This window comes from Anser cygnoides, chromosome 1 (genome assembly GCF_040182565.1).
Source record: "Anser cygnoides isolate HZ-2024a breed goose chromosome 1, Taihu_goose_T2T_genome, whole genome shotgun sequence".
Lineage (NCBI taxonomy): Eukaryota > Metazoa > Chordata > Aves > Anseriformes > Anatidae > Anser > Anser cygnoides.
This window is the reverse complement of record NC_089873.1, coordinates 79,494,831-79,516,998: the sequence shown is the minus strand read 5'-3', so window position 1 is coordinate 79,516,998 and position 22,168 is coordinate 79,494,831. Positions and strand designations below refer to the sequence as shown.

Sequence of the window (22,168 nt, the reverse complement as noted above, 5' to 3'; positions counted from 1 at the left end):
AACTCCACCAGGGCATGATCGCTACAGCCCAGGCAGCCTCCAATCTTAACCTCTCTAATGCTCTCTTCCACATAGGTGAGCACCAGGTCTAGTCAGTAGATGTCCTTTACCAGACCGATCCTTGATTTTCACCCACAAGCTCTCAACCTGGTCATGGCTGTTTCTCAGGCACAGCTCTTCACAATCTGTCCACTGTCTAACATAGAGGGCAACTCCTCCTCCCCTCCTTCCTCGCTTATCCCTTCTGAACAGTTTGTAGCCATCAATGGCCACACTCCAGTCATGGGAATCATCCCACCAGGTTTCCGTGATGGCAACTACATCATAGTTCCCTACTGGTGGCCTCTAGCTCCTCCTGTTTGTTACCCATACTGCGTGAACTAGTATAAATGCACCTCAGCTGGGCCACCTTTAGGGAGGGAGAAGCCCTAATACCCTCTTGACCATACTCAGGTGTTTCCATAGTTACCAACCTCTCACCAACCCTTGTGTCCTTCCTGCAAAATATTATGTGATCCTCATCCTTCATCAAGACACAAGACTGTGAGGTCTTGCTAGCACATTCCTCACCCACAAGAACTGGCATGTTACATTCAGGCTCTTTATACTGTCCCCGGTTCCACCCCCCAACCCCCTTCATACCTAGTTTAAAGCTCTGTCAGTGAACCCTGCCAACTCCCATCCTAAAACCCTTTTCTGCTGGTGGAAAAAGCTATCCCTGTCTGTTGTCAGCAGGCCTGGTCTCACATAAATTGACCCAGGGTCAAAAAAAACCAAAACCCTGCTGGTGACACCAGGCTTGGAGCCAATTATTAACCCGCTGGCTCATCATGTCCACTCCCTCATTATTTCCTGTAACTAGAGGTATAGAGGAGAACACGACTTGTGCTCCTGAACCCTTGACCAGTCTCCCCAAGGCTCTGAAGTCCTTCTTCATAGTCCTTAGAGGAGTTCTTCCTATTTCATCACTGCCTACCTGAAACAACAAAAGAGGATAATAATCCAAAGGCCGTACTAGTGAAGGAAGTTTCTTCCTTACATCTTTAACCCAGGCCCCTGGGAGGCAGCAGACCTCCCTGTGTAGCGGGTCTGGTCTGCATATCGGGCCCTCCACTCCCTTCAGCAATGAGTCACCAATGACAATGACCCATCTTTTATTCTTTACTGAGGAGGTTTTAATGCAGTGGGTAGTCTGATTAGACTTTGATGACACCTCCAAGTAGGGAGAACCATCACCCTTGCCATTGTCCAGTTGTCCTTGCAGAGCAGTGTACCTGGTCTGCAGAGGCAGCTGGAGAGGTAGGGGAATCATTGGGCAGGTGCACCCGCTACGCTTGTAATGCCGAGCAGGGACCTTTTGCCATTGCTTCCTGTCCCTCAGTTCATCACTATCGTTGCTAGGGAGAGGAGAGGAGAAGGGTTTCACTGTACCAGGAACTCTACCTGCTGGTCCCCTCCTATTACCTGCTTGCAAGGCAGTAGGGGGTGATGTATTTCTGGTGGAGCCTCTGCTGGCTGCCTAAGCTTCAGGGCTGGTATTTGGGGTGTCACACCCCAGTGCCTTTCTTTCAGGCCTGACAGGGAGTTTCTCCACCAGTCTATCTCCTGCTCACACTCCCTGATAGCCCTTAACCTCTCCACCTCTTTCTTGAGCTCTGCCACCAGGCTGACCAGGTCATCCACCTGCTCACACTTCACACACACGGTGTCTCTGCCACCCTCAGATGGCAGCAACAGGCTCAGGCACTCCCTGGATCCAGAGACCTGAATGGCCGCGTTTTTGAGCTCCCCAGGGGCTGCCTTTGAACGTCATGGGAGGGGGCACTGCTGGCTCCGACCGCACCTCATCAGCCTGCCTCGCGAGGGCTGCCGGGCCCTGGCAGCTCCCTCCGCTGCATTGAATGGCCTCGCTGCTGGACAAAAAGCCCTGCCTGCCTCGATCCCCCGCTCCGCTGCGGGGCGTGTCTGCCCCGGAGCCGATCACCTCGGCGAGTCTAGGCCCACATGTAGCTGGAGCAAATGTATGGTTTATAATAATAAGCAAATGTATGGTTTATAATAATATGCAAATGTATGTTTTATAAGTAGTACTGTCAATTAACATGGTGAAAAAAAAAAAACACAAAACAAAAAAAACACATTTTTTGTTAGTAGGTGCGTATTTGTGAAAACAAACTTTTCATGGCAGTACAGTGGCTTGAGAGGAGCTTTTTGGGGAGGAAAGGAAGGAAGGAGGGTGAAATGGTATCTCAGCCTCAAATCTGGACCTCTTGTTTGGCGATGTTTTTTTGCTCACCATTAGTGAAATTCCCAATATTTTGTTTAAAGAGATGGTTCTTGTAAGTCTGACATCCAGCTCTTCTAAATTCATATGACCAATATCAACCTCTTAAAGATTTAGATGAAAAATAAGGCCTATCACTGTCTGTCTATGCTGAAGAAAAACACAGTGCACTGCCCCAGTGTATGTAACTGTACAGCATCACTTTGGATCAAGATAGAAAATGGAAGGAGGGGCTGAATTTCTTCTGAGCCAGCCAGCAAAATATGCCCCTTAGGTTGGGTGGAATTGCTGTAGCTGGAATAAGAAATAATTCTGAAATAGAGAATAGCATTCATATGGCATTTCAGTGATTCAGTGTGTTACAGAGGGAAGGAGATCTAAATACTGCTAAATTTATCAAGCCCAATTGCTTCCAGTTACTCCTTTGCACGACACTCATTTCTTTGTATGCTTCTCGAGCCAACGTGCAGCCTGGCTGTGCAGCCCCTGTTCTGAGGAGTAACTCTGGCTCCTCAGCTTCGTGGAGGATGTGGTCAGGCTGTGTGGTTGTGCCCTTAAGAATGGGCTTTTCCGTGGACAAGGTGGCCATGTCATTGGGCTGTTCATGTTCTTATTACTAGATGCTGTATACTTGTATAGCTACTTCCAACTGTTTATCAACAGATGTTTGTAAGAGGCAAACTAAGAGTTTAACTAAGAGTTAAATGAATTAATCAATTAATCCATTTATACCTGCCCTGCTTGGGGGGCAGGAGGGAAGCAACAACAACAACAACAACAACAAAACCACAGACCTGTAACACCCCAACCTGCCGACCAGAGCTGCTCCTCTTGCTTGAGCCTGCTCTGGTGCGTTTGACCGTGTACTGAGCAGACTTACCTTACCTTCTGCCCGATCTGCTGTGACCTGTTGTTCTGCCTTCTGCTTCCAGAACAGATTGGAGCAGAGAGTGCTTGTTTAAAAATGCACTGAATCAGGATTTTGTTGTCTTGTAAAATGATGGCAGCAGAGAGTTAGCCTGGAGTAGTAGAAGTCAAGTCACTCCACTTTGTTGGAGTACTTCTAGGCTTGAGCCAAGTTCAAGGAAGGAAAGGAGGTGTAAAACTATTGGCACTGTGCAGTACTACAGTCTTTGGCTATCTGTTTTGGCAATTTTTTTTAGGGGAGAAGAGAGACCCAACAGTATCCCCATCAAAGTTCTGCTAAATATATTTCTTTTAAAATGTATTTAATTTTAGGCAATTGTAACCAGCTCTGTAGTGTTCACTGACTTGGTCTTTGGCTCTGAGTTTGCAAAGACTTAAGTTTGTTAATGCATTTCAATTGTTCCTCCAGCTTCAGCATGGCTATTGACGTTTGCAGAGTTGCATGCTTGTTGAAATGTCTGTAAGATGTGAGCTTAACAAATAACACAGATTTTACACTGGGGAATACTAATGTCAAATATGTAATTAAAAATCTTCAGGACAGGCAAATTTCTGAGCATGTGCAGTATCCTCTTTATGAACCTCGAGATCTCAGCTGGTTTTGGTGAAAAACAGAGAAAGCAATTAGCTTGCATCTTAGAGGCTAATAATAACTGAACCTTTTGGCAGATTTTGTGATGGGATGATTTCCTCTCTGTGATACAAGCCAAATGAATTAATAAAACTTTTTTTTTTTTAAATCACTTATTCTAACACAGCCATTTAGTTGTCAGAGGTGTGTAAAAGGAAAGAATTTGAAACCTGGATTGTGTTATGTTGCACTGTAGACCTTTTTGTAAGGATCAGTCTCTCTTTGGAGAGACTTGTGTGTTCTTCTGTGTTCTATTTGAGAGTTCAACAGATCTCGTAAACTGAGTTCCCTTTATTTGCTCTTTATATAAAATTTGAAGAGATTTCTTCCATTTCAAAAGTAAAGGTCCAGACAGCTCTGCCTGGATAAACAATGTGAGTGAGATTTGGTTCTAAGGCAAGCAGTGGAGGATGACAGTAGGTGCCCTTGAAATTGGTGATGTCTGTTTTCCCAAAAACAACAACAACAGAAAAGACAATGGTTGTAAGCAAGTTTACCGCTGACTGTGCTCTAAGTGTGTTTCAGCTCTGCTCCCCTTGCTGCTGTGCAAACTCATTCAGTCCCTGCAATCACTCAGTCTTTGTGGTCTCTCTGAGCATCACCAGAGATTCAGCAAGGCAACTGGGATGGAGAAAATGGTGTCTGCAATGCACAAAAAATGTCTCAGTCACCTGCATGGGCAAATCCAGTATTTTTAAACATGAGAAATGCTCATTTCGAAAATGTACACAGTGGAACTCAGGTTGTGAAGAGGAATACAGACATCCCATTACTACTCACCTGGAGCTGAGGTTTGGTCCCCTGCTTCAGCACCGGCTTTCTTGGCTGACCAAAACCACAGCAAGTCATGTTTCTCCATGCGTGTTTGGCTGTAAAAATGTAAAAGGAGAGCTGTGAAGATAGGTGTGTTCCGTGGCAGTGATGGGGCCCGAGAAACAAATGGTAAGGTTGCCCCTGTGGGGTCAGGTGGGTGTCTGAACCCCACCGGTAGAGGATGGTGTAATGACACGCAAGTTGTGCCACCGTTGTTCTCCAAATAGTGAGCAGCTGTCCCTGGGGCAAGAAGCAAGAGTTGCTGGAAGAGAGAAGAGGGAAAGAGCAAAGAGATGTAGTCCTAGGTATTTTAGTTAAATTTAGTTGATGATTGATATGTAACAACATTGGAGACTGGACTCCGTGACATGAAAATTCAACTATTTGGCACTGCAGTGAGATGTGTCTAGAAAAGACATTGCTTTCTCCTCTGAAAGCGTAGCTGGCTTAATAATGCATCCAAAAAGGATGTAAAGCTCCCACATCCTCCTTTCATCTTACGTCAGTTTTTATTCTTTGGAGCTAGCTAGTGTAGGACAATGCTGAGATGCTAGTCATGATATCAAGGGGCATTCCCTCCCTGTCCCCTGCCCTCATCTTACGGTGAGTCAGAGCCACTTAGGCTTGGTGCCCTGGACCGAATGACAAGTTTTCTGTGCTTCTCTCCCACATAGGCAAACATACCTGATGTGCAGTGGGCTTTTTAACTGTTGTTTTGCTCTTGTTAATTGCAGTTGTGGAAGGCTTTGTCTCCTTTGCTGAACTGTGAAACACATGCTGATTCCTCTGAACAGGTGGCCTAGAAACTGACTGTTTTTTCCTCTTAGTTTTAAAGCATATATAATAATATCTGTTGATCTTACCTTTGAAAAGCTCCCTCCATCATTCTTTTGAGCAGCCAGAAAATGTTGTAAATGCTTCATCCTTAGCTGGGGCCCCTGCCCAGCCTTAGGACTCTTTAACCTCTGTTCCCATTCCCTATCAGGAGCAGTGATGTGAGAAATACAGACTGAAAATGCTGCTGCCTAAGGCCACTGTCTAGGCTGAGAATTAATTTGATCTGCTGCATGCTTGTATTTTTCAATGGAGCATCCATTTCTTCTGGTCCTTTTCCAATAGAGAAAAAAAGCCCAAGCAAATGTTCACAGAGCACCTCAGCTCTTGTGGTAGCCTCCTACTAGGAGACTTAGGCTGTTCCTTTCAGCTTCTCGTGCTTTACCCATTTCTGGGATACCTGAGGTCTTGTGGTTTTGTGGGGAGAGCTGCAGAGCCTTAATGTAGAGCTCTTCACACATGGTATGACTCTTCTGTGCCTTCTCCTCTAGTTTACAAAAGAAATGCAACGCTGCTGTGCATCCTGGGTTTTTGCTTCATGAAACTAGCCATTTGACAAAGGTGTTTTTAGATGGAAAGTACAATGAAGCAGGTTGTCACGATAAACTCAAGTCCATCTCTTACACATAGGCATGCAAGCCAGCTTAGGTGCTCTGGGGTGCCCTGTCCTGCATCAGTTGCCTTTCGAGTAAGGTACCAGCCTGCAGCCATGCCCCTGTGTCAGGGGGGTGGGCATGGTTCAGCAACAGCTGGATTTCCAGCTCAGGGAAGGTGGGGCAGTATTTACCTATGGCAAAATGTGGCTGGTGCTTTGCTGCACCACCTAGCTGTTGGCACAGTGGTAGTGGTGCCTTACCCTCAGTGATTTATCCTACCTGGAGCTCTTCTAAGAAATAATGGTATTGTGCAAGTTAGAGATCAATGTCACCTTTTGCTCCTCTCTGCCCGTCTCTTTCAAGCGGCTTTAAAGTGGGAAAATGTCCTCTCCTCCTTCCCCACTGCCCCTCTGCCCCAGCTCCTTCTCCTTGCTGCCGGGGAGTAAACAGTAGATGTTACATGTATTAACACAATGCTCCTGGGCGTGCTCCGTGTGCGAGTCCCTGGCAGCTGTAAATTAATTAAAAGTAGACAGAAACCCTAGAAAAAAGCAAGTTCCCTTCCCCCTCCCCCCGCCCCTCTTTTCCTTTCTTTCTCTGTGGGTAAATAGCTAATTCCTTTGTTCCTTGCTGCACTATTTCATTTCTGCCATCATTGTCCTCATTGTTCTCTGAAACAGGAGGGGTCTGGGCCAGGAGCAGCCAAGGTCTTGGCTAATGACGGGAAGTCTTTAAAGTTTGCGCTGCATTTCATCTTCTCTGTGGGAGTTTTAGGACGCATCCAATGTTTGATCCCCACCGTGCAACTTTGCTTCTAGTTAATTAACAGATCCCCATTACACTCTCTCATCTGCAAGCACATGGGAGGCCTATCAGGAGGTAATTCAAGGCCAATCTGAGTGATGGCAGAAATTAGAGAAAACGGTTGTTTTAGGGTTCTAACGTTCAGGAATAAAGCTCTCCCTTTGCAGAGGTGCCCTGTAAGTCTGGGGTTGTTTGCTTCCTTGTGTCATTTTAAGCCTTCAAGCGGTTTCCCATACAATCAGGTCTCTTTTAGGGGGTTTGGTTTTTTAGGGATTGTTGATGGGGGAAAGCAGTTTATTTGTTTTGCTGCTGCTTTGCTGTGCTGGCAGCCTGCATGGCATACAGTTTGGAGGGCCAGTTGAAACAAAACCATGGTGTTATTAGCAAGATGTTTTCACCTTCCTTTCCTTACCAGCTTCCCCGTTCCCACCAAGCCTATTATACAGGTTACAAGTGTCTTATGGCAACTTTTTTAGTGCCGAGTAAAACCACCACAGGCCTCCCAGCTGCAGAGCTTTGTCAGGCTTTCAGCTAAATACTGCATCTCTCAGGAGTGCAACCTTCTGTCGACTTTGAATGTTTAGAGTTGTCTGATATGTCCCCCCCCCCCCCTTTCCTCTTCCCCTCCCTCTTCCCCACCCTATGAGCAATGACCCCCTTTAACTAATGAATTAGGAACCGTTCCTGCAGTTGCAATTCTCAGTTCAGCACTTGGCAATGAGAATCAAACCAGGGCTATTTAGTGCAGCGTTAAATGGCCCACCACATTAGCCCCCTGGCATGCTAAGCTATTAGGTTGTTTTACTGTTGTTAAAGTTACATTTGTTAGGTGGAGTTGCTGCTCCAAGAGAAACTTAGTAGTGTGGGAAGAGGCAGGCAGCCCAGTGTCTTGTGGATGTATTGTGCGTATACAAGACACCAGAGTTTTCCCCTCTCTCTGTGGGGCAATTAGAGGAGAAACTTCATAGGTTTGTTGCTGTCGAGTGGGCTGGATTGACCATTTTGCTGCAGCAGGGAGCAATCCAGTCATTTGTTGTGGCCTTCTCATTCCCTGGTCATCCCTCAGCTGGGCGACAGCATCATGGAGTCTGCTGGCAGGCAGCCTCCAGCACTTTGGGAGCTCCAGGTAGGATCAAACTTTGTAGGCTCAGCCTCATGGGCTACCACCAGTATGCTCAGCTGGTCCTCTGGGGCTCCTCATCATGTCCCAAAGGAAGAGCTGTGTGTGTGCTCATTTCTCTGTTTCTTGGTGTTGGGCTAGTCCTCTGGGACAACTGTGACCACACAGTGTGTCCCCCAAAGGCTGTGCTAGCACCCAAACTGCAACACAAAGCAGCTACAGAAGTGGACCTTTCTCAGAAATGCTCCAGAAATCCCTTGAAACAGAGGCTGTTGTAGACAAGGGATTCACCATTTTCTGCTACAAGAGAAAAAGGGGTATTATTTTAATCTTGCCATCAGAGCCATTTTGAAGTTCCTGGGCACAGTTCCTGCAACTGCAGAGGATGTGTATCGCACTGGGAGGCGGGATTCACCACCTGCTGTGATCTTAATGTACATGTGCAGAAGACTGTCTAGAAGGTATACACACCTTATACATCGTGCTTAACTTTTCCAACCCTCATTCTGGGTCATTGTCTGAAAATAGTATTACTTGTTTGCTTATTTAAGGAGCCTGCTTATTTAAGGAGCCTGCTGCCTTTGTTTTGTGAAAGAATATCTAACTAAAATCTTAAAATATATTTTTTAAAAAAGTGCCCTGGGTTAGAGCAGCTCACACAGGAAAAAATATTTCAGCAGGGCAGCAAAGACCATCTTTTAGTATTCGAGCCTCAAATACCACGTTGAATCCTGACACGGCCCACAAAGCCTTCTATGTTCCTGATTTCCCTCCAACTTACTAAAGCTTTTATGGACAAGAGATGAAAGAGCAATGTGCTTTTGCTCCACTCTAGCCAACGATGTTCTGTGAAGCCAATTGTAGGTGCGTGCGTTGGCTCCGCTCACCTGAATGATGTCTCTTTTTTTGTTCTTGCTCATTGTGCAGTGATTTGCGTCCTCTCTTTCCACAGCAGCAATACTTCTCCATTGCTGGTTGATGCAAAGATATTATAAAGCTCTGACAGATTTTTTGGGCTGAGGGGGAATCAGTGTACGGATACAAAGTGTTGCTGTTTTGTTTGATGTAAGCACAATGAAATGGACAGCTCATTCATAGTCAAGGCACCCTGTTGCTGATGTGACCAGGGTAGACAGGGTCCTCAGCTGCTAAGCAGGGATCCTTGGATGTGCCACAGGGTTTCAGAGAGAATCCCCCTGCAAAAGGAAGCTTGTGCCAGTATTGTAGAGTGCTTGTGCCAGCCAGCTTGCAGGGTTGATTTGGCATTTGGCGTCTTGGTAGCGGCTGCCAGTGTGTGTGGTGGAAGAGAAGGGAATAAAAAAGAAAAACACATAGGGGTTTAAAATAAAAATGTAAAATTATTTGCTTTGTGCCATATGGGCTCCAATATTTTGACGAAACTAAGGCCAAAATTAATCATGCCAGGGTAGAGTTTTAGTTCAAAAACATATGTATAACTGTCCCCCCGAGTGTGTGTTTGAGTTACCATTTTCATACAGAAAAACCTTAACCTTTCAGTTCCTAGTTCTCTGCTCCACAACCTATTGCTCTGCTCGGATGAACTTTTTGGATTGTGTGAAAGTTTAAAACTTTTTTTTGGCAATGGATTTTCTTAGTTAAATGTCAAAGACATGGTGGATTTGCATTTTATAATTTTGTTTGGGGGAGTTTATTTTCTTTTTCTTTTTATGGAACTAAATGGATTTTTAACAAAAGTTGTGTTGAAGCTAGCATTTGGCCTAACAGAAGAGGGGAAGGGAACAGAGGATGAGGGAGAAGGAGCAACCACGACCACTAGTAGTGGTTGAACATCTATTATATGAAGCGTGGAAGTCCATTACGCAAATCCTGCATGTCCTGACAAAGGTGCTATCCCCACTACACCTGTAGCATAGGGGTTTTCAAATCAGGGATTTAATACAGAGCTATGGACTGTGGCCAGTCTTAGTTTTTAATTTGTGAAGGAACTGTTCTGAATACGTATGGTAATCTGATCTTCCACACAATACAGACCATTGAATTTTTCACTGTAATTTTTCATCAAACACCCAGCATCCCATAAAATCTAGTATATTACTCAGGTTTACCCTGTGTTAGATCATTATTGAACAAGTTTGGGTGTGTAATGAAAGCACAATACTGTTTTGCACTAGTGTCTGTTGTGGGCACTTTGCTTTACCACTAAAAGAGCCATATGGAATCTGGTTTAATCCTCTTCAAAAGCAAAGTTAAACCATACAAAGGCACTCCTGAAATAGAATAAGGTTGACTGTGGAGTAGAGCTCTTATGCATTAGTTTTTCCGGGCTGGTTCTTTATGTAGACAAGTCCACAGGACGACATCAAATCTGGAAAGATCCAGTTTTATAGAGTTCACATATGACTGAATCAGGTACTTTTGTTCATCCCACTATAGAGATGTGAGGTGGATATGAAATTCAAATATAGATCTCTATCTTAAGGTTTGGAAATGTTCAGATGTAGGATTTAGGCAATCTTTAATTCATATGAATGTCAGCAATACTATGATTGAGGACAGTAAATATATATCTATCAGTGACTGATCTCAAGATCAGCCAATCTATTATCATAAAGCCCCTCCTTTTAAGAAAGGGGAGGTGTGGGTGGAAATTTGAAAGAACAAGTTTAAACAACTGGTTTCCTTTCACTTTTAAAGCCAAATAGTGAGAGAGGCATAAAAGAGCCCCAGTTTGGATGATAACGAAACATTGCTTTGAAGTTCTAACTAAATTGCATTTCTTGTTCTCTGCTGTCGCCTGTAAGACTCAGAAAAATTGGACAAGCAGTGATTAGTATATAATAATGTATGTTCAAATAGCTTATGGTATTATGAAAACAAGAATTCAAAAGGCCAATATACTGACAGTTAAAATCTGTCTAAGGGGCAATAGGGGGGAACCTTCACAAAAACAATATGCTGATTGCATGCAGCTACCCTGCCGAGTCAAATCTTAAATAAATTATACATACTAGAGCTGAGAAATGAAGCAGTTTAAAATGTTCCTGTTCTGTGCTTTAGGCAATGCCTACATCCACTCTGTGTCCTTAGTGCATCAGATCTTTGGGCTGTTGGTTTGGGTATCCTGCCACAGTAACTGGGCAGTACCTGCTGCATTAGAAGCCAGTGGAAAAATCCATCTTTGTGTGAAGTCAGCTGCAGGGAGAAGAGTGGATGATAAACAATCTCTTTCTTGATTCTTTAACAAGGAATCTCTTTCTCTTAGGTGCCTCCCCCCACCTCCCAAATCTCCTTCACCCACCTCTAAGAAATCCCAATGAAGTACTGAAATGTGGTTTATTTGGGTAGTTTTGTTTTGTTTTGTTTTTCTCCACAGGAACAAATTAAAGCAGCTGAAATTCTTCAGAAATTTGGGTCAAATCTGACAAGTAATTTCAGCCAAAATAAAGGTGAAATTTTCTGAACATCAAAATGATTCATTTCAGTATACATGAAACAAAGCATTTTGATTTCTTGGGATTTCCAAGAAGACTCAGTGACTATACAGCCCAGTGGTAAGGACTGCTAACAGGGATGTAGGAGGTCGGATATTCTTATCTTTTTTCTTCCCAAATCAAAGAAAGGTCTTGAATATAATGCATCCTCTTCTCACATTCCATTCTTAATCTATGCATACATATACTCATGCATACACATTCATTGAGGGAGAAAAAGAATAATTCTGTAGGTTTGAGCAAGCTGATCCCAGTGAAAATTGGTAACTGGGGTCCATTCCCTGTGCCAGGGAATACTCAAGTGCTAATGGGGAGCTTCAACTGGAAAGACTGATAAGAAGAACCTAATATACCACTGCTGAGGGCAGATGCTTAGAGTATGGTGCATGCACAGTCCTTGCTCCAGATCACATTTCATTTAAATTCAGCTCCTCCCTGTTGTGGTGAATACATCCATCCCTAAGATGCAAGGGCAAGGAAAGTTTAACAGTAAGACCTTGTAGATGGGATCTGCTTTCAACCTGCTGGCATTACCTTCTCTTGCCCAGCAAAGGTATTCCTAAGCAACAGCTACTTGTGCAACTCTACTTTTAGTAATGAAGCTAATGCTTGAACCTAAGCTAGCAGAAACAACCCAATATCATGTAACAAACACAACAGACTTTGGTGGGTATTTGTGAGTTTCTCAGGATCAAATCACACTTCCTAAACTTCTGTCCAAAATCTGCATTAAAAAAAATAAAGGAAGAAAATTTTATGCACTAGCAAGGAGGGGGGAGTGGAGGGGCAGGCACCAATCTATTCTTCTTAATTACCAGTGATAGGACCCACGGGAATGGTGTCGAGCTGCAACAGGGGAGGTTCAGGCTGGACATCAGGAAGAGGTTCTTCACCAAGAGGGTTATTGTGCACTGGAACAGGCTCCTCAGGGACGTAGTCACTGCACCAAGCCTGTTGGAGTTTAAGAAGCGTTTGGACTGTGCACTTAGTCACATGGTCTGAATTTTTGGGTAGACCTGTGTGGTGCCAGGAGTTGGACTCGATGATCCTTGTGGGTCCCTTCCAGCTCGGGATATTCTATGATTCTGTGATTCTATGATGCAGTCTTGGTCTATGGCTAACAGAATCAAACAAATCGCTAATTGGAAACCTAGAATGACATGAGCAAAGCACGCTGCTCTAAGTCTCAGCACCTATGTGATAGTATACTGTCATGAAATTCTTGCAGTTCTACCAAAATCACCTTCCAAAATTTCAAAGTTAAATCATAGGAAAGAAGAGCGAAATTTGGTCCCCACTTTTGGTATAGTATTGCTTGCTTGCTATAATTTTGATATAATAGGTACTATTTGAACTAACTTTTTAAAGTATATTTCAACATTGCTTAGGCACAGAGGCTAACGTGTCTAGCTTTCAGATAGCTTATTACCATTCAAATACTTTGTAGATAAATTATATTAAAAGAAAAAAAAAACTGTTTCAGCTTCTGACTCATTCTAAATGGAAACTTAGCTCTAAGTAATCAAAATTGCTTTGGTTGTGCATAGCAGCATTAAAAGCCTTGTCCACTAATTGAGTGAAGCGGCTCCAGTGAAGCAGCCTTGCCCCCTCATTATGTGGTCTTGCAAGTGCTGTTTGTCATCGTCGCTTGCCGGTCTCAATCTAACTGTACTGCTGGTGCAAATTAACAGTAATTCGTTATGACACGCTGTGTCCTTCCAGAGAAACAACAATATGGATCTCGTACCACCCCCGCCCTCCTCTCCTTTCCTCCCCACACCTCCCAGATCCTTTTCCCACTTCAAGATATCACCCCTGACTTCGCCTTCTAACTCCTTCCTACTAACTAGTGTGTCAGGGTGTATTGTGGCTTGACTGATGGATAGCACATGGTGCTCTTCCCCTGACACATTGCAAAGAGATATGTGTCAAACAAAAGGCAGTGCTCTCTGGTAGCTCAGGGAGTCTCGTTGCTGATGGAGGGCTTGTACTCCAGGGGAAAGGTCTGCGTATGCACGGGTACGGTCATCCACTTTCTGCAGTTCAACAACTGCACCAACAGTATGCTCCAGGAAGCAGGAGAAGTCACTGGCTAACATTTCAAATCAAAGATAGTGAATATATGTGAGGTGTTGATATTACACCGTTGCTACTGTACATAAACTATTGTTTATTTTTTTTCTTCCATCCTGACTGCAAGAAATGGTCTTAAGAAAATGAGGCTTTCATTAAGGGCACAGAACTCAAGAAATAACTGCTTTGCGTTGCCATATTTCTTTGTCACTTCGTGGCTCACTCTCACTTTAATGATAGTCTCCACTTCTCACCTATTTGTTATGCTGTCCTTTTAAATTACAAACTCTATTGAAAGGACTGTTTCCTGCTTTGCATGTATAGAGAGGTTCCTGCAAGGGAGTCCTGATTTCAGCTGGGGCTTCTGTCCCAGATTCTCAGCTGGTGGGAGTTGGCTGAGCTCCACTGAAGTCATTAAATATATGTGAGAGGTCTATGGCGCATCATCGTTGTTGTTATTTGTATTGCTAGAGAGAGGGATATTCAGCTAGTGTGATCTTAGCCCCATTAAAGTCCAATTCTCACAGATACGCAGTCTTTCTGCATTTCACATATTTTCATTCAAAATGAAACTGAACTATTCTCAAGTAAAATCAAACGTTTCTGTTTTGACATATCAATTTTGAAATAAAATATTTTCCCCTGATACTTCTGGTGGGGGAAAATTGATGAAGTTATTGTTTTAGTATAATTTTCACTTAAAATTCAAACCACTGTAAGTTCCCAATTTAAATATATATATTTGTGAGGAGTCAAGAGAAGGAGAGAGGTTCAGAAGAAACCCTAGATTTTTTCGAAGAACGATTCAGAAGAATTCAGAACTGATTAAAATCAATGTTGTGGCTCTGGGTTCATCCTAGCTAACAGTAGACACCTTTCTGAGGTCACTAGATCTTGAAAACTGCCATCTGAGCCTTTCTTTGTAGTCAGTGCAGAGATGCTTTTCCCTAAAAACGTTTCAGCCCGTTAAACCTTTACCATCCCCTAGGGCAGCCTGTCCATCTTTACCAGAGGGATCATAGGCTTGGCGGTGTTCTTAACCTGTGCAGTTGAATTTAAGTTGGGTTAGTCCTCACTTGCTAACAGGTCATTGATTCTGGAATTATTTTTTTTTATTGATACTAAAAGGTCCACCAAATGATCTATTATCATTGTAATATAATGTAGACCCATCTACAATGCTATTCATCAGTAACGAGGTTAATGCCATTACCCCTGTTCTACAGATGAGAAACCTGAAGCAAGGGAAATGACTTGGCAAAGGTCAGCCAGAAAAGACATATTTCCACCCCTACCCCACCCCCGCAGTCTCACATTATTTATTAGGAGAGAGCAAAAGCAAGGTTTTCCTTAACCTTAAGTCCTGGAGTTGTTTTTTTGTATGTTAGACTTTCAGCTGAACTAGATCTTTCCCCTGTGGATTCAGAGCTTGAAGATGTGATTTCTAACAGTCCAATGCCAAGTAAATAATCTACGAGAGTTCCTGTTTAAAATGTCACTGTACCCTATTCCTAGTTGTGTGGTTTCAGGGTTCTGAAGTATGCCTGAGAGCAGTGCTTCCAGAGTGTGACGCACCCTAAAATATTTCTTATGGTTGGACAAATTCTCTCATGCTCAAGAGTTGAGGTAAATATTTCGAAGGCTGTGTCCCTGTGGATGTATCATAGAAGAGGACAAGATCAGGACTACTTCTGACCACAGAAAAGAAGGGTCAGTTTCCTTGTTCAGGGTCCATGGTGTGCCCAATTGGTGGCACCAACACCATGTTAACTGGTTTAGTATGAGCTCAGATCTCTGCGTAATGTGGACCTAATCTCTTACCCATATAGTGCATACATAGTCTGTGGTAGAGCTAAAATGCCTGTTATAGATGCTCCAGTATCGACGCTAGAGGTAAAGATGAGTACTCTTCCTTTTTGTGAAAAAATCTTGCTGCTTCAGAAGGGTAGAATTGTCAAGATAACTTAGCTCTTTGTCAAGTGTCTTAGCACCTTTCCATTGAAAGCAACAGCAAAGGTCCTACTGATTTCAGTATTGCAGGTTCAAGCTCCAGGTGTTGCAGGGTGCTTGCATACTCAATGCAAAGAACTTCGGGTTCTTTGAACTGGGGAAAAATATCTTTAATTTAGATTATATGTAATCATTCTTTATTGGAGCTTTAACTTGGTTAAGTATAATCAGGTAGCTATTGTATAATTTAAATGGCCGGTGATTGTTATTTGATAATAACAACTTACATTTATATAGTGCTGTATATCCCAAAGGGATCCCAGAGGACTTTAAAGACTCAACAATAAAATACGCAACAAAGTAAACATTAATTACAATTATACCATCACTAGAAAATATGAGGATATTAAAAATCTGGCAGTCTGTGGCTTGCTTCCGCTCTCATTTGAATTCATTAGCCAAGCTCACCCAGAGTGCAAATGGATTATTAGTGGTTCTGCCATATCTGATTTAAGAAATGTTCTGTTGAAGTATTGCAGCGAGAGCAGAGGAGGGGAGAAAGGGGTGTAAATACCCTTCTGAGGTTGCCTAAAAAATCATCTCTACTCATGCAAGTTAAGTGAGGTGTTATTTTTGAACTCTGAGTCACTTGAATTTATCCGTCTCTTATTCAAGCGATTCTTGTGCTGTTAGGCTCTATGAGGGTTGCTCCTTGTTAGCATGAACTGGTTATCTTCCAAATGCCACATGCCTACAACACCAGAATGAAAAGCCCTAGTGCTTTGTACAAATTGCTCACCTCTTTTTGTACATAACCTATGAAATAATTTATACTCCACTCCTGTTATTGTTATTCTTGAGTTATCCATGTTAACACCTCACCGAGGTGGGCAGAGCACTTTATACCTCTTGAGCTGCTCTTCCAGTCCCTTGTAGGTTCAAGTGTCAAGCTTTCTACTTTCTTTCCTTGTATGCATATTGTCAGTGCTGAAGAGAAAGATAAAAGCTTGAGGGATATTAATGTGTTATACTGTAGCATCTCAGATGTCATAACAGTCCCCAAAAACTGCAGGTGGGAATTGGAGACCCAGTGCAGGAGGCACTTCATGGGCAAGTTGCATGAAGATAACTCTAGCCTTTGAGAGCTCACAACCCAGGACCTGAGAAACACACAAATGAGAATCCCAGAACTGTTTGCGAGGGGAACTGCTGAAGTGATGGGACTACTTTCAGAGCAGTGTTGCTGACCAAGGAAATACAGCCAGGAAGCTTGATGCTGTCTCTGTGGGTGGTTGATATAGGTGGTTTGCACTTCATATTGTTTCTTTTCTAATGTGTAATAAATTCTAGCCTAATCCTGAAAGATTTCCTGAACTCTGAAATCTTCACGATTTACAACTTTTTTTCAACAGTTAAGACAAGTTGTTTGCACCCAAAGATAAAGATAGATCACTTTTAAAATAAGTTTTGGGATGTCAGATAGAATATGTAAATTACTTCTTTAAAGTGGTTTGCAAGTTTTCTTGTCCATCAAGATGGTTTTCAGTTTCTGAAAATATTAATTTTCCCTGGCTTTTGGCCACAGCATATGAAAACACTTCATTTCTTCTTAAAATCATACTTCTTTCTCCATCTCAGAGCTTTTTTTCAGTTTATATTTTTCTTTTAGCACTCTTACTCATTTTGCAAAAAGTTGTTCACCGATAGACTCTTGTTTTTCAGGGTTGTAATGAAGCATGAGGGACTTTTACACTTTTGCGGTGAAAGTTTTGCATGGGTCTTACTGTAAACCTTTCACAACATCTTTAATTTGTTTATTTTTGGGAGATGGAAGAAAGGGAAATGGTGACTTAGTGACAAGCTTTCTGCTCCATTTCCTCAATACAGAGGATGATAACTCTTCAGTACAGATGCTGTTACACCCAAGAAACTGAGCCTAATTAATGGTGATAGGTAGATCCACTGGTGGCCTATTGACTAGTTTGTAATCTGCAGTAAACTTGTTAGAATATGATTAAGAGCCTAATCTCTGGGTAAAGTAGTACAAATATGCTCAGGTAAATATCTAGGTAGAACCTTTGGCAGTTCCTGCCCTCTTCCACAGGGATTTGCAGATCTCAGATCTCAAAGTGAACACAGTGTTTTGGATTGTATCGTTCTGATCCCCTCTGCAACCAAGCGCTGGGAATCAAAACACGCATAGGGAAATGCTGTGAAAGTGTTGTTTCTTTTATAAGCTATATTAAAGAATAGATTGACATATAATAATAATTACACTTGTGATCACAAGACCTTGCAATAGGACCCAGGTCTTTTCACTCATTAGTGATACACAAGCTAAGAGAATGCTGAGCTAGTGTTTTGTGTGTCATGCGATGTTCGACACAACCCTGTTATAAATGCAAGTATATGAAACAAATTCTTTCAGTTTGGTGCTCCACAGCATAACAGATTGTAGGAAACGTTCCCCCATGCTCTGGTTAAAGTCTTTGAAAAGTCTGCATAGCTCCTATTAGAAAAGAATCTAGCTAAAGACATCATCTTCTCTGAAAGAAAATCAGTACTGCACTTAAAAGGACTTTGTGGAATTATTTTATCTTTTATAGACTCATATAAAAGCAAAAAAAAAAATTAAACCTGCCTTTTTTTTTTTTCTTTAGATGGTCTGATTCCTAGTTTGAATATAGGGACTGAACTTGTGATTATCAAAGTCTACCTGTGGGAGCAGGAATAGAACCTCTTCTTTCACTTTTTTAAGCATAAATCTCTACAGTTTGAGATTAAATAGAATTCTTCAGGTTACTAGTAGTAGCCTTGTCTTCTATTTGCCTGGAGGCCATCTACTAAAAAGTGAAAAAATACATGCATATGTGAGTGGCAGAGATGTTACAAAATGTGACTTGCTTTGTTGCAGTCATCATTAAAGATGTGGAGTAAACATGGAAATGGAAGGGAAACTGGATGGAATCTATTTTTTTTTATTTGCTGTAAAAACAGGTAATATTCAAGTCAGCTGAAATCCTGGTGGTTAAGACTTGGATACAATGTGGTAATTGCAGTGGCTTTAGAAGAAAATAAAAAGTAAATAAAACATAAGAAAGATGAGCTCAAGTCAGACCTTTAATTTTCATTAACGTTTATGTTTTTAGAACAGAGGCAATATGCTCTATACATAAGGAAAGACAATGTGTTAGTGAAAGTGGGTGTCTGAAAGAAATTAGTCTTTGTTTATGAGAGCATGAAACTGTTGAAAAGAATCTGCTACTTTCACACTGTCATATACAAAACTTCTGATGAGACTAGCACGGAAGTGTAAAGAAAGTCTCGGTTGTTCGTCCAAGAAAAATAGCACATGACTTTTAGTATAAATGGCTCTGAGCTTAATTCCTGCACCGCTTGGTATCGGTCTGCAAGACACAGAGAAGGAGAGATGATACAAACAAGAACAGGAAACTCCTGGGATTTAATTGTGGAAAATTCTTTTCAAAATCTCTGTACAAAATATCTTTAAAACATTGAAGAAATCAGTTAGAACTAATATCAAGAGTGGGATTGGGAATTATTGCTACTGCAAGTTCTACTAAGTGTCTCCTTTGTTATGTTTATAGTGTGCGGAAAATAGAAATAATAGCTGATTAGTAGTCTTGACTTAGAACGCTCTGTTTCTTCCCCATATTGGATAAATCTCCTACTGATGGATCGATCATTTAATCAATCTACTAACGTGGCCTTCAGCACTATAGTATCTGAGTGCCTCCCAGTGTTGGAACGCTCAATAATGCGTGGTTTTTCCCCGGTTGTTCTGTACTCCTTGATTTGATTTTGTGCTTAGTTATACTGATGTAAATCTGAAACTATTCCATTGATGTTGGTGGAGGCTTACGAGCCCAAAGAGCAGAATTGAACCCCAGCTATTCTTCAGATGCTCTACTAACAATATTTTTTGGTTTTATTAATCAGATCGCTGATTTATTCTCCCTGTTCCTGCTACATTTTTTTTTCTGCTGCTGCTTTGGGTATGATCCAAAGTCCACTGAAGTTGCTGTCACTCTTTGTATTGATTTTAGTTGACTGTGCTTCAGTTTTCTGCTTGTCCCTCTCCGTTTTCCCCCTCTGTAGACCCTGAGAGTTCCTGTGTGAGCTTGTGTCCGTCTCAGTAGTGACTTCTGATTAATTAAAATGGCATGTATTCCAACAGTTCTCTGAATAAGCACCTCACTGTATTGGCACTCTACTCCCCATCTTTAATACCCATTGTCTCCCTCAGTTTAGTTCTCATTTAAAGAGATCCCCCTCTCCTCCACGTGCTGCAGGTCTTGCTCTTGCATATGGCACCTTGTGATCTGGGGAGAGCTTTGCTAAGGGCCTGACCTGGGTTCTGTGAAAATTGAATGGAGAAATCCCACTTAATTCCTTGAGATTTTTGCTCAGGATAAAACGCTGTAGTGTATAGGAATAAGGTTTTGAATGAGATAATTGTGGCTCTTCCTTTGATTTATTTTTTTCCTTTTCTTTTCTCCCTGCCTTCAGTGTTGCCAGCAGAAGAAAACAGAAAGAAGAGGAGCTGAGAATTTGAACTGGGAGACTTGGCAGGTAAGAGGTGTATTTTCTTCCTTGCCGGGCGAGACATTTCTGGAAGTGCTGATGTGAGTTGGCAGCAGGTTGGATCAGCTCTGGGAGACAAGGCTGGCCCAGGACCTGCAAGACTTGAGCTGAGTTTCCTGTTCCTTGGCAGGCTCTCTGTGTGGTTACAGAGCAGGCAAGCACTTCATTTCACTGTTTCTTTACCTGTGATGGGGGCAGAACTTCCTCACTTTGAGAGGGTGGACTGAGGAGGACTGGGAGAAAGGCTGGGAAATAAGTAATGAGATGCTGTAATAGGTGGCAGGGCACTTGAGCTGCTTGGACAGAGTTGTCTCGTTCAAGGTTGGCAACTGTGTGCTGTGGAAAACTGGGCTATTGTTTGAAGTCTTTTAAGAAACGTTTAAGTGAGTTCCTTGTGTGATATCTGCAACTTTACTGAATTTGCTTATTTGAAGACTCATTTGATTACTTTAGTCTCATTTCCCGTTCTACATGGTTTTTAGATAGGGTGGAGGTGAAATACAGTATAATCACTTTCATATAGAAAGTTGTATTGAAAGCACCACAACAACTTGGGAAAGCCAAGCGCTCACGGTTAGGAAAGGTCTTTGTGAACCACGGTTCTCTCCGGGCTTACTTGAGGCAGATCTGAGGACAAAAGGCTTTTCTCAGGGACAAAAGCCACAGCCAGGCTGCCAGATTTCAAACCCTCTGAAACTTGAAGTGCTGGAGCTTTTTCAGAGGAAGAGCTCGAAGAATTTTAAGCATCATATTCCTTAACCTTGTTCTTGGAAAAAGTTGTACCGTTTCCAAAACATTCAGCCTGAGGCAGTCATGCATCATAGATAAATCAGCCAAAATGGCAAAATATTGGCGGAGTATAAACAACTGCAGGTAGTTGTTTAATCACTTGTGTCAAGTAATCTTAATAACAGGTGTAGCTACTGCTCCAGTCAATTATATAAATTGTCCTGCGGTCTTTCCTGGGTTCTTACTGAGGCAAAGCTATTGATAGATAAGATCTGCCTAAGTGAAGTTTGAGGTTTTGGCCCTATGGCTGTCTTAAAAGATAGAGCTTAAATAAACAGGGAGTGCATGACTGGTGTAATTGTGCTTCTCTGCCTTCTATTCATAACACACGCTAGCAAGAACTCTTGATTTGCACTCCCCTCTCCCCCCGCAGTGCATTTATGAGACTACATTTATTTTTAATATTCAAACATCCAGAAGATGTAAATAACACCAAAACGAGTATTGTCCCATTTGGAGTTCCCTGCTGGGGCCACCTGTTGTGCTTTGTCTGACATACAGATAACCAGCTCTGCGGGCAACAAGCGCCTCCGTTACTTGTGTGCATAGCACGTTGCACTGTGACACTGTGCTGCTCTTTGGAGGGGGTTTCTAGCAATACACACCATGAGAAATACCTAACTCCTGTGACTGGGAGCTCACAGGTGTATCGAGCAAGCTCGGCCTAAAGTCAAAGGTCAAAAGAACTTCGGTAAATATGTCATTAAATATATAAATATATTTTATATTATATGTGTGCATTATGTATATTAATATATCAATAAATCATTTTCTAACCTGAAATAGTTTGGTCCCTAACACTTGTAAGAAAACTCATCAATACAAGCTAAGCTACAGCATTGTAAAGATAGATTTTTAGTTACAAAACTTTTGGTCTGAGAATTTGTTTTTCATTGTGTATGTCATTAATACGCCTCTAACAAGCTGTACATGAAGATGATTAGGGATGTGTTGTTTGGTTTAGGAGAATTTATTTTCAGGGTTTGGATGTTTGTTTTTTCAATTTGCAAGTGGTTTCTTGAAATTTTCAAAACCGTGTAATGGCATCTGGTTTTTGCTGTAAAGTTACATCATCTTGGAGCAAACCAGTGTAATGCATCAGCCTGTCTCCCTGTGAATGCTGGGTCACGTGTTTAGTATTAAAGATAGGTTTCTGCGCTTTTTTCTGTAACAGTTTAGTTGTCTGCAAGGAACTGGTATTTAAAATATGGCATACTTCAGATAGTTCTTCAGCCTCTGTTTCCACTACCTTTGATCAGGATACATTCA

General features: G+C 42.2%; 1 protein-coding gene across 9 annotated transcripts in view; it reads left to right on the top strand.

The window, feature by feature from the left end:
* SOX5 (SRY-box transcription factor 5) overlaps positions 1–22,168 on the top strand; it is a 643,266-nt gene that overhangs the window by 172,329 nt on the left and 448,769 nt on the right. For all 9 annotated transcript variants that reach the window (XM_048046777.2, XM_048046774.2, XM_048046778.2 and 6 more), the window contains one exon: positions 20,036–20,098. The gene's annotated coding sequence lies outside the window, so the exon portion shown is untranslated. The remainder of the gene's footprint in view (positions 1–20,035; positions 20,099–22,168) is intronic.